Source organism: Coffea arabica, chromosome 6e, assembly GCF_036785885.1.
Source record: "Coffea arabica cultivar ET-39 chromosome 6e, Coffea Arabica ET-39 HiFi, whole genome shotgun sequence".
Taxonomy (NCBI): Eukaryota; Viridiplantae; Streptophyta; class Magnoliopsida; order Gentianales; family Rubiaceae; genus Coffea; species Coffea arabica.
In genome coordinates this window covers 61810076-61822745 of record NC_092321.1, presented here as the reverse complement: position 1 = coordinate 61822745, position 12670 = coordinate 61810076, and positions in this window count along the sequence as shown.

The following is a 12670-nucleotide window of genomic DNA, read 5'->3' as shown; positions in this document are numbered from 1 at the left end:
GAAAAATAAAAATCAGAAAAAACATCACGAACTGTGGATTGACGCCAAGAATCAGAAGAGATGACCAAAGGTCAACTGATAAGACGAATATCAATGCAATAACATATCTAATATATTCTTGAAACGCCTACAAAGACATAGAATAAAAATATATATAAAGTTCTTGGTGGTTAATTAGAAGAACAATAAAAAAGAAAGCAAGTTACCATTTGAACAAGCGAGGCGGTTTCCCCGGAACGAGCTCACCTACTGAGTTCGACGTGCTGATGAGAACAGCGTGTCCAAACCCTGCGAAACAAACAAGAAAAGGTCTCTAGGGTGACTAACTGGAGAGCCCCGAGGTTGTACCCGGGGACACTTCGACGGTCAAATTAGTTTTCCGATGAGTGAAATTCACGGGAAGTCATCCAAGAGGCCGGGCTGTCTTTAGCCAAAACTTCGATCTGGTCGATGCTTTTTTGGGTGACTACCTCCACCAAAACCTCTTTGTTCAGGTGAGCTAACGAGGAAGACGCCAGTTTTGACAGAGCGTTTCAGTAGGTCAGCTCGGTCCGGCGAAGCCGCAGCGCTTCTTCAGGATGCAAATTTGGATGAAAAATTAAGCTAAAATCATTAAAAAATGTAACAATAACCGGAGTACTTTTGAGTGCTAAAATTTTTCGGGACTTCCAGCCAGTCAACTTTTGCCGTTAAACATGCGGTTCCGCCAGCAGATCTCCTTCTACCAGCAGCCTTCACCCGTGGTTCACCCGGGGTAGAGGAAGGTCAGGCATCCAAGGAACGCTGTTGGGTCAGCACCAACGCACTGCAAACACAAAGTGCCATTTTAATTCTAAATCACAAATTCTAATTAAGGCAGTTTTTGACAGAAAAGCACCAAACGTAGAAGAAGATAAAAAGTTGGTCGCAGACCTACCATTATAGCTTTCGCCAAGATATACAGGCCAGCAGCACAGCTGGCCTGTACAGGGTGCTGACGAAGTACCATCAACTCCAATGCAGCGGCACCAGAATGAGTCGATATAGATTCAACCGCCACAACAAAATCTTCGGCAACAGAGAAAAACCCAGAAAACTCATTCCACACAGGATAGAACATGAGAGAAAGGCGACGCACCATTCATCCTTACTACTGACTACAATGCGCCCGTAAGCAAAAAGAGCAATATACCCAGTCTGAAGCGCTAATCGCCTCCGACGAAGCCAACCAATGGAACGAACAACCCGATCGCTCCAAATAAAATTTAAAACTAAAAACGACACAAGTGAGAAAATGAAAACCAGAAAAAACATCACGAACTGTGGATTGAAGCCAAGAATCAGAAGAGATGACCAAAGGTCAACTGATAAGACGAATATCAATGCAATAACATATCTAATATATTCCTGAAACACCTTCAAAGACATAAAATAAAAGTATATATAAAGTTGTTTGAGGTTAATCAGAAGAAAAATAAAAAAGAAAGCAAGTTACCATTTGAACAATTACTGCGGTTTCCCCGGAACGAGCTCACCTACTGAGCTCGACGTGCTGATAAGAAGAGTGTGTCCAAACCCTGCAAAACAAACAAGAAAAGGTCTTTAGGGTGACTAACAGGAGAGTCCCGAGGTTGTACCCGGGGAAACTTCGACGGTCAATTTAGTCTTCCGGTGAGTGGAATTCACGGAAAGTCATCCAAGAGGCCGGGCTGTCTTTAGCCAAGACTTCGATCTGTTCGATGCTTTTTTGGGGGACTACCTCCACCAAAACCTCTTTGTTCAGGTGAGCAAACGAGGAAGACGCCAGTTTTGACAGAGCGTTTCAGTAGGTCAGCTCGGTCTGTACAGGGTGCTGACTAAGAACCGTCAACTCCAACGCAGCGGCACCAGAATGAGTCGATATAGATTCAACCGCCACAACAAAATCTTCGATGACAGACAAAAACCCAGAAAACTCATTCCACACAGGATAGAATATGAGAGAAAGGCGACGCACCATTCATCCTTACTACTGACTACAATGCGCCCGTAAGCAAAAAGAGCAATATATCCAGTCTGAAGCGCTAATCGCCTCTGACGAAGCCAACCAATGGAACGAACAACCCGATCGCTCCAAATAAAATTTAAAACTAAAAACGTCACAAGTGACAAAATGAAAACCAGAAAAAACATCACGAACTGTGGATTGACGCCAAGAATCAGAAGCGATGACCAAAGGTCAACTGATAAGACGAATATCAATGCAATAACATATCTAATATATTCCTGAAACACCTACAAAGACATAAAATAAAAGTATATATAAAGTTTTTTGAGGTTAATTAGAAGAAAAATAAAAAAGAAAGCAAGTTACCATTTGAACAAGTGCTGCGGTTTCCCCGGAAAGAGCTCACCTACTGAGCTCGACGTGCTGATGAGAAGAGTGTGTCCAAACCCTGCGAAACACACAAGAAAAGGTCTCTAGGGTGACTAACAGGAGAGTCCCGAGGTTGTTCCCGGGGAAACTTCGACGGTCAAGTTAGTCTTCCGGTGAGTGGAATTCACGGGAAGTCATCCAAGAGGCCGGGCTGTCTTTAGCCAAGACTTCGATCTGTTCGATGCTTTTTTGGGGGACTACCTCCACCAAAACCTCTTTGTTCAGGTGAGCAAACGAGGAAGACGCCAGTTTTGACAGAGCGTTTCAGTAGGTCAGCTCGGTCTGTACAGGGTGCTGACTAAGAACCGTCAACTCCAACGCAGCGGCACCAGAATGAGTCGATATAGATTCAACCGCCACAACAAAATCTTCGATGACAGACAAAAACCCAGAAAACTCATTCCACACAGGATAGAATATGAGAGAAAGGCGACGCACCATTCATCCTTACTACTGACTACAATGCGCCCGTAAGCAAAAAGAGCAATATATCCAGTCTGAAGCGCTAATCGCCTCTGACGAAGCCAACCAATGGAACGAACAACCCGATCGCTCCAAATAAAATTTAAAACTAAAAACGTCACAAGTGACAAAATGAAAACCAGAAAAAACATCACGAACTGTGGATTGACGCCAAGAATCAGAAGCGATGACCAAAGGTCAACTGATAAGACGAATATCAATGCAATAACATATCTAATATATTCCTGAAACACCTACAAAGACATAAAATAAAAGTATATATAAAGTTTTTTGAGGTTAATTAGAAGAAAAATAAAAAAGAAAGCAAGTTACCATTTGAACAAGTGCTGCGGTTTCCCCGGAAAGAGCTCACCTACTGAGCTCGACGTGCTGATGAGAAGAGTGTGTCCAAACCCTGCGAAACACACAGAAAAGGTCTCTAGGGTGACTAACAGGAGAGTCCCGAGGTTGTACCCGGGGAAACTTCGACGGTCAAATTAGTCTTTCGGTGAGTGGAATTCACGGGAAGTCATCCAAGAGGCCGGGCTGTCTTTAGCCAAGACTTCGATCTGTTCGATGCTTTTTTGGGGGACTACCTCCACCAAAACCTCTTTGTTCAGGTGAGCAAACGAGGAAGACGCCAGTTTTGACAGAGCGTTTCAGTAGGTCAGCTCGGTCTGTACAGGGTGCTGACTAAGAACCGTCAACTCCAACGCAGCGGCACCAGAATGAGTCGATATAGATTCAACCGCCACAACAAAATCTTCGATGACAGACAAAAACCCAGAAAACTCATTCCACACAGGATAGAACATGAAAGAAAGGCGACGCACCATTCATCCTTACTACTGACTACAATGCGCCCGTAAGCAAAAAGATCAATATACCCAGTCTGAAGCGCTAATCGCCTCTGACGAAGCCAACCAATGGAACGAACAACCCGATCGCTCCAAATAAAATTTAAAACTAAAAACGTCACAAGTGACAAAATGAAAACCAGAAAAAACATCACGAACTGTGGATTGACGCCAAGAATCAGAAGCGATGACCAAAGGTCAACTGATAAGACGAATATCAATGCAATAACATATCTAATATATTCCTGAAACACCTATAAAGACATAAAATAAAAGTATATATAAAGTTTTTTGAGGTTAATTAGAAGAAAAATAAAAAAGAAAGCAAGTTACCATTTGAACAAGTGCTGCGGTTTCCCCGGAAAGAGCTCACCTACTGAGCTCGACGTGCTGATGAGAAGAGTGTGTCCAAACCCTGCGAAACACACAAGAAAAGGTCTCTAGGGTGACTAACAGGAGAGTCCCGAGGTTGTACCCGGGGAAACTTCGACGGTCAAGTTAGTCTTCCGGTGAGTGGAATTCACGGGAAGTCATCCAAGAGGCCGGGCTGTCTTTAGCCAAGACTTCGATCTGTTCGATGCTTTTTTGGGGGACTACCTCCACCAAAACCTCTTTGTTCAGGTGAGCAAACGAGGAAGACGCCAGTTTTGACAGAGCGTTTCAGTAGGTCAGATCGGTCTGTACAGGGTGCTGACTAAGAACCGTCAACTCCAACGCAGCGGCACCAGAATGAGTCGATATAGATTCAACCGCCACAACAAAATCTTCGATGACAGACAAAAACCCAGAAAACTCATTCCACACAGGATAGAACATGAGAGAAAGGCGACGCACCATTCATCCTTACTACTGACTACAATGCGCCCGTTAGCAAAAAGAGCAATATACCCAGTCTGAAGCGATAATCGCCTCCGACGAAGCCAACCAATGGAACGAACAACCCGATCGCTCCAAATAAAATTTAAAACTAAAAATGTCACGGTGGAAAAATAAAAATCAGAAAAAACATCACGAACTGTGGATTGACGCCAAGAATCAGAAGAGATGACCAAAGGTCAACTGATAAGACGAATATCAATGCAATAACATATCTAATATATTCTTGAAACGCCTACAAAGACATAGAATAAAAATATATATAAAGTTCTTGGTGGTTAATTAGAAGAACAATAAAAAAGAAAGCAAGTTACCATTTGAACAAGCGAGGCGGTTTCCCCGGAACGAGCTCACCTACTGAGTTCGACGTGCTGATGAGAACAGCGTGTCCAAACCCTGCGAAACAAACAAGAAAAGGTCTCTAGGGTGACTAACTGGAGAGCCCCGAGGTTGTACCCGGGGACACTTCGACGGTCAAATTAGTTTTCCGATGAGTGAAATTCACGGGAAGTCATCCAAGAGGCCGGGCTGTCTTTAGCCAAAACTTCGATCTGGTCGATGCTTTTTTGGGTGACTACCTCCACCAAAACCTCTTTGTTCAGGTGAGCTAACGAGGAAGACGCCAGTTTTGACAGAGCGTTTCAGTAGGTCAGCTCGGTCCGGCGAAGCCGCAGCGCTTCTTCAGGATGCAAATTTGGATGAAAAATTAAGCTAAAATCATTAAAAAATGTAACAATAACCGGAGTACTTTTGAGTGCTAAAATTTTTCGGGACTTCCAGCCAGTCAACTTTTGCCGTTAAACATGCGGTTCCGCCAGCAGATCTCCTTCTACCAGCAGCCTTCACCCGTGGTTCACCCGGGGTAGAGGAAGGTCAGGCATCCAAGGAACGCTGTTGGGTCAGCACCAACGCACTGCAAACACAAAGTGCCATTTTAATTCTAAATCACAAATTCTAATTAAGGCAGTTTTTGACAGAAAAGCACCAAACGTAGAAGATGATAAAAAGTTGGTCGCAGACCTACCATTATAGCTTTCGCCAAGATATACAGGCCAGCAGCACAGCTGGCCTGTACAGGGTGCTGACGAAGTACCATCAACTCCAATGCAGCGGCACCAGAATGAGTCGATATAGATTCAACCGCCACAACAAAATCTTCGGCAACAGAGAAAAACCCAGAAAACTCATTCCACACAGGATAGAACATGAGAGAAAGGCGACGCACCATTCATCCTTACTACTGACTACAATGCGCCCGTAAGCAAAAAGAGCAATATACCCAGTCTGAAGCGCTAATCGCCTCCGACGAAGCCAACCAATGGAACGAACAACCCGATCGCTCCAAATAAAATTTAAAACTAAAAACGACACAAGTGAGAAAATGAAAACCAGAAAAAACATCACGAACTGTGGATTGAAGCCAAGAATCAGAAGAGATGACCAAAGGTCAACTGATAAGACGAATATCAATGCAATAACATATCTAATATATTCCTGAAACACCTTCAAAGACATAAAATAAAAGTATATATAAAGTTGTTTGAGGTTAATCAGAAGAAAAATAAAAAAGAAAGCAAGTTACCATTTGAACAATTACTGCGGTTTCCCCGGAACGAGCTCACCTACTGAGCTCGACGTGCTGATAAGAAGAGTGTGTCCAAACCCTGCAAAACAAACAAGAAAAGGTCTTTAGGGTGACTAACAGGAGAGTCCCGAGGTTGTACCCGGGGAAACTTCGACGGTCAATTTAGTCTTCCGGTGAGTGGAATTCACGGAAAGTCATCCAAGAGGCCGGGCTGTCTTTAGCCAAGACTTCGATCTGTTCGATGCTTTTTTGGGGGACTACCTCCACCAAAACCTCTTTGTTCAGGTGAGCAAACGAGGAAGACGCCAGTTTTGACAGAGCGTTTCAGTAGGTCAGCTCGGTCTGTACAGGGTGCTGACTAAGAACCGTCAACTCCAACGCAGCGGCACCAGAATGAGTCGATATAGATTCAACCGCCACAACAAAATCTTCGATGACAGACAAAAACCCAGAAAACTCATTCCACACAGGATAGAATATGAGAGAAAGGCGACGCACCATTCATCCTTACTACTGACTACAATGCGCCCGTAAGCAAAAAGAGCAATATATCCAGTCTGAAGCGCTAATCGCCTCTGACGAAGCCAACCAATGGAACGAACAACCCGATCGCTCCAAATAAAATTTAAAACTAAAAACGTCACAAGTGACAAAATGAAAACCAGAAAAAACATCACGAACTGTGGATTGACGCCAAGAATCAGAAGCGATGACCAAAGGTCAACTGATAAGACGAATATCAATGCAATAACATATCTAATATATTCCTGAAACACCTACAAAGACATAAAATAAAAGTATATATAAAGTTTTTTGAGGTTAATTAGAAGAAAAATAAAAAAGAAAGCAAGTTACCATTTGAACAAGTGCTGCGGTTTCCCCGGAAAGAGCTCACCTACTGAGCTCGACGTGCTGATGAGAAGAGTGTGTCCAAACCCTGCGAAACACACAAGAAAAGGTCTCTAGGGTGACTAACAGGAGAGTCCCGAGGTTGTACCCGGGGAAACTTCGACGGTCAAGTTAGTCTTCCGGTGAGTGGAATTCACGGGAAGTCATCCAAGAGGCCGGGCTGTCTTTAGCCAAGACTTCGATCTGTTCGATGCTTTTTTGGGGGACTACCTCCACCAAAACCTCTTTGTTCAGGTGAGCAAACGAGGAAGACGCCAGTTTTGACAGAGCGTTTCAGTAGGTCAGCTCGGTCTGTACAGGGTGCTGACTAAGAACCGTCAACTCCAACGCAGCGGCACCAGAATGAGTCGATATAGATTCAACCGCCACAACAAAATCTTCGATGACAGACAAAAACCCAGAAAACTCATTCCACACAGGATAGAATATGAGAGAAAGGCGACGCACCATTCATCCTTACTACTGACTACAATGCGCCCGTAAGCAAAAAGAGCAATATATCCAGTCTGAAGCGCTAATCGCCTCTGACGAAGCCAACCAATGGAACGAACAACCCGATCGCTCCAAATAAAATTTAAAACTAAAAACGTCACAAGTGACAAAATGAAAACCAGAAAAAACATCACGAACTGTGGATTGACGCCAAGAATCAGAAGCGATGACCAAAGGTCAACTGATAAGACGAATATCAATGCAATAACATATCTAATATATTCCTGAAACACCTACAAAGACATAAAATAAAAGTATATATAAAGTTTTTTGAGGTTAATTAGAAGAAAAATAAAAAAGAAAGCAAGTTACCATTTGAACAAGTGCTGCGGTTTCCCCGGAAAGAGCTCACCTACTGAGCTCGACGTGCTGATGAGAAGAGTGTGTCCAAACCCTGCGAAACACACAAGAAAAGGTCTCTAGGGTGACTAACAGGAGAGTCCCGAGGTTGTACCCGGGGAAACTTCGACGGTCAAATTAGTCTTCCGGTGAGTGGAATTCACGGGAAGTCATCCAAGAGGCCGGGCTGTCTTTAGCCAAGACTTCGATCTGTTCGATGCTTTTTTGGGGGACTACCTCCACCAAAACCTCTTTGTTCAGGTGAGCAAACGAGGAAGACGCCAGTTTTGACAGAGCGTTTCAGTAGGTCAGCTCGGTCTGTACAGGGTGCTGACTAAGAACCGTCAACTCCAACGCAGCGGCACCAGAATGAGTCGATATAGATTCAACCGCCACAACAAAATCTTCGATGACAGACAAAAACCCAGAAAACTCATTCCACACAGGATAGAACATGAAAGAAAGGCGACGCACCATTCATCCTTACTACTGACTACAATGCGCCCGTAAGCAAAAAGATCAATATACCCAGTCTGAAGCGCTAATCGCCTCTGACGAAGCCAACCAATGGAACGAACAACCCGATCGCTCCAAATAAAATTTAAAACTAAAAACGTCACAAGTGACAAAATGAAAACCAGAAAAAACATCACGAACTGTGGATTGACGCCAAGAATCAGAAGCGATGACCAAAGGTCAACTGATAAGACGAATATCAATGCAATAACATATCTAATATATTCCTGAAACACCTATAAAGACATAAAATAAAAGTATATATAAAGTTTTTTGAGGTTAATTAGAAGAAAAATAAAAAAGAAAGCAAGTTACCATTTGAACAAGTGCTGCGGTTTCCCCGGAAAGAGCTCACCTACTGAGCTCGACGTGCTGATGAGAAGAGTGTGTCCAAACCCTGCGAAACACACAAGAAAAGGTCTCTAGGGTGACTAACAGGAGAGTCCCGAGGTTGTACCCGGGGAAACTTCGACGGTCAAGTTAGTATTCCGGTGAGTGGAATTCACGGGAAGTCATCCAAGAGGCCGGGCTGTCTTTAGCCAAGACTTCGATCTGTTCGATGCTTTTTTGGGGGACTACCTCCACCAAAACCTCTTTGTTCAGGTGAGCAAACGAGGAAGACGCCAGTTTTGACAGAGCGTTTCAGTAGGTCAGATCGGTCTGTACAGGGTGCTGACTAAGAACCGTCAACTCCAACGCAGCGGCACCAGAATGAGTCGATATAGATTCAACCGCCACAACAAAATCTTCGATGACAGACAAAAACCCAGAAAACTCATTCCACACAGGATAGAACATGAGAGAAAGGCGACGCACCATTCATCCTTACTACTGACTACAATGCGCCCGTTAGCAAAAAGAGCAATATACCCAGTCTGAAGCGATAATCGCCTCCGACGAAGCCAACCAATGGAACGAACAACCCGATCGCTCCAAATAAAATTTAAAACTAAAAATGTCACGGTGGAAAAATAAAAATCAGAAAAAACATCACGAACTGTGGATTGACGCCAAGAATCAGAAGAGATGACCAAAGGTCAACTGATAAGACGAATATCAATGCAATAACATATCTAATATATTCTTGAAACGCCTACAAAGACATAGAATAAAAATATATATAAAGTTCTTGGTGGTTAATTAGAAGAACAATAAAAAAGAAAGCAAGTTACCATTTGAACAAGCGAGGCGGTTTCCCCGGAACGAGCTCACCTACTGAGCACGACGTGCTGATGAGAACAGCGTGTCCAAACCCTGCGAAACAAACAAGAAAAGGTCTCTAGGGTGACTAACTGGAGAGCCCCGAGGTTGTACCCGGGGACACTTCGACGGTCAAATTAGTTTTCCGATGAGTGAAATTCACGGGAAGTCATCCAAGAGGCCGGGCTGTCTTTAGCCAAAACTTCGATCTGGTCGATGCTTTTTTGGGTGACTACCTCCACCAAAACCTCTTTGTTCAGGTGAGCTAACGAGGAAGACGCCAGTTTTGACAGAGCGTTTCAGTAGGTCAGCTCGGTCCGGCGAAGCCGCAGCGCTTCTTCAGGATGCAAATTTGGATGAAAAATTAAGCTAAAATCATTAAAAAATGTAACAATAACCGGAGTACTTTTGAGTGCTAAAATTTTTCGGGACTTCCAGCCAGTCAACTTTTGCCGTTAAACATGCGGTTCCGCCAGCAGATCTCCTTCTACCAGCAGCCTTCACCCGTGGTTCACCCGGGGTAGAGGAAGGTCAGGCATCCAAGGAACGCTGTTGGGTCAGCACCAACGCACTGCAAACACAAAGTGCCATTTTAATTCTAAATCACAAATTCTAATTAAGGCAGTTTTTGACAGAAAAGCACCAAACGTAGAAGAAGATAAAAAGTTGGTCGCAGACCTACCATTATAGCTTTCGCCAAGATATACAGGCCAGCAGCACAGCTGGCCTGTACAGGGTGCTGACGAAGTACCATCAACTCCAATGCAGCGGCACCAGAATGAGTCGATATAGATTCAACCGCCACAACAAAATCTTCGGCAACAGAGAAAAACCCAGAAAACTCATTCCACACAGGATAGAACATGAGAGAAAGGCGACGCACCATTCATCCTTACTACTGACTACAATGCGCCCGTAAGCAAAAAGAGCAATATACCCAGTCTGAAGCGCTAATCGCCTCCGACGAAGCCAACCAATGGAACGAACAACCCGATCGCTCCAAATAAAATTTAAAACTAAAAACGTCACAAGTGAGAAAATGAAAACCAGAAAAAACATCACGAACTGTGGATTGAAGCCAAGAATCAGAAGAGATGACCAAAGGTCAACTGATAAGACGAATATCAATGCAATAACATATCTAATATATTCCTGAAACACCTTCAAAGACATAAAATAAAAGTATATATAAAGTTGTTTGAGGTTAATCAGAAGAAAAATAAAAAAGAAAGCAAGTTACCATTTGAACAATTACTGCGGTTTCCCCGGAACGAGCTCACCTACTGAGCTCGACGTGCTGATGAGAAGAGTGTGTCCAAACCCTGCAAAACAAACAAGAAAAGGTCTCTAGGGTGACTAACAGGAGAGTCCCGAGGTTGTACCCGGGGAAACTTCGACGGTCAAATTAGTCTTTCGGTGAGTGGAATTCACGGGAAGTCATCCAAGAGGCCGGGCTGTCTTTAGCCAAGACTTCGATCTGTTCGATGCTTTTTTGGGGGACTACCTCCACCAAAACCTCTTTGTTCAGGTGAGCAAACGAGGAAGACGCCAGTTTTGACAGAGCGTTTCAGTAGGTCAGCTCGGTCTGTACAGGGTGCTGACTAAGAACCGTCAACTCCAACGCAGCGGCACCAGAATGAGTCGATATAGATTCAACCGCCACAACAAAATCTTCGATGACAGACAAAAACCCAGAAAACTCATTCCACACAGGATAGAACATGAAAGAAAGGCGACGCACCATTCATCCTTACTACTGACTACAATGCGCCCGTAAGCAAAAAGATCAATATACCCAGTCTGAAGCGCTAATCGCCTCTGACGAAGCCAACCAATGGAACGAACAACCCGATCGCTCCAAATAAAATTTAAAACTAAAAACGTCACAAGTGACAAAATGAAAACCAGAAAAAACATCACGAACTGTGGATTGACGCCAAGAATCAGAAGCGATGACCAAAGGTCAACTGATAAGACGAATATCAATGCAATAACATATCTAATATATTCCTGAAACACCTATAAAGACATAAAATAAAAGTATATATAAAGTTTTTTGAGGTTAATTAGAAGAAAAATAAAAAAGAAAGCAAGTTACCATTTGAACAAGTGCTGCGGTTTCCCCGGAAAGAGCTCACCTACTGAGCTCGACGTGCTGATGAGAAGAGTGTGTCCAAACCCTGCGAAACACACAAGAAAAGGTCTCTAGGGTGACTAACAGGAGAGTCCCGAGGTTGTACCCGGGGAAACTTCGACGGTCAAGTTAGTCTTCCGGTGAGTGGAATTCACGGGAAGTCATCCAAGAGGCCGGGCTGTCTTTAGCCAAGACTTCGATCTGTTCGATGCTTTTTTGGGGGACTACCTCCACCAAAACCTCTTTGTTCAGGTGAGCAAACGAGGAAGACGCCAGTTTTGACAGAGCGTTTCAGTAGGTCAGATCGGTCTGTACAGGGTGCTGACTAAGAACCGTCAACTCCAACGCAGCGGCACCAGAATGAGTCGATATAGATTCAACCGCCACAACAAAATCTTCGATGACAGACAAAAACCCAGAAAACTCATTCCACACAGGATAGAACATGAGAGAAAGGCGACGCACCATTCATCCTTACTACTGACTACAATGCGCCCGTTAGCAAAAAGAGCAATATACCCAGTCTGAAGCGATAATCGCCTCCGACGAAGCCAACCAATGGAACGAACAACCCGATCGCTCCAAATAAAATTTAAAACTAAAAATGTCACGGTGGAAAAATAAAAATCAGAAAAAACATCACGAACTGTGGATTGACGCCAAGAATCAGAAGAGATGACCAAAGGTCAACTGATAAGACGAATATCAATGCAATAACATATCTAATATATTCTTGAAACGCCTACAAAGACATAGAATAAAAATATATATAAAGTTCTTGGTGGTTAATTAGAAGAACAATAAAAAAGAAAGCAAGTTACCATTTGAACAAGCGAGGCGGTTTCCCCGGAACGAGCTCACCTACTGAGTTCGACGTGCTGATGAGAACAGCGTGTCCAAACCCT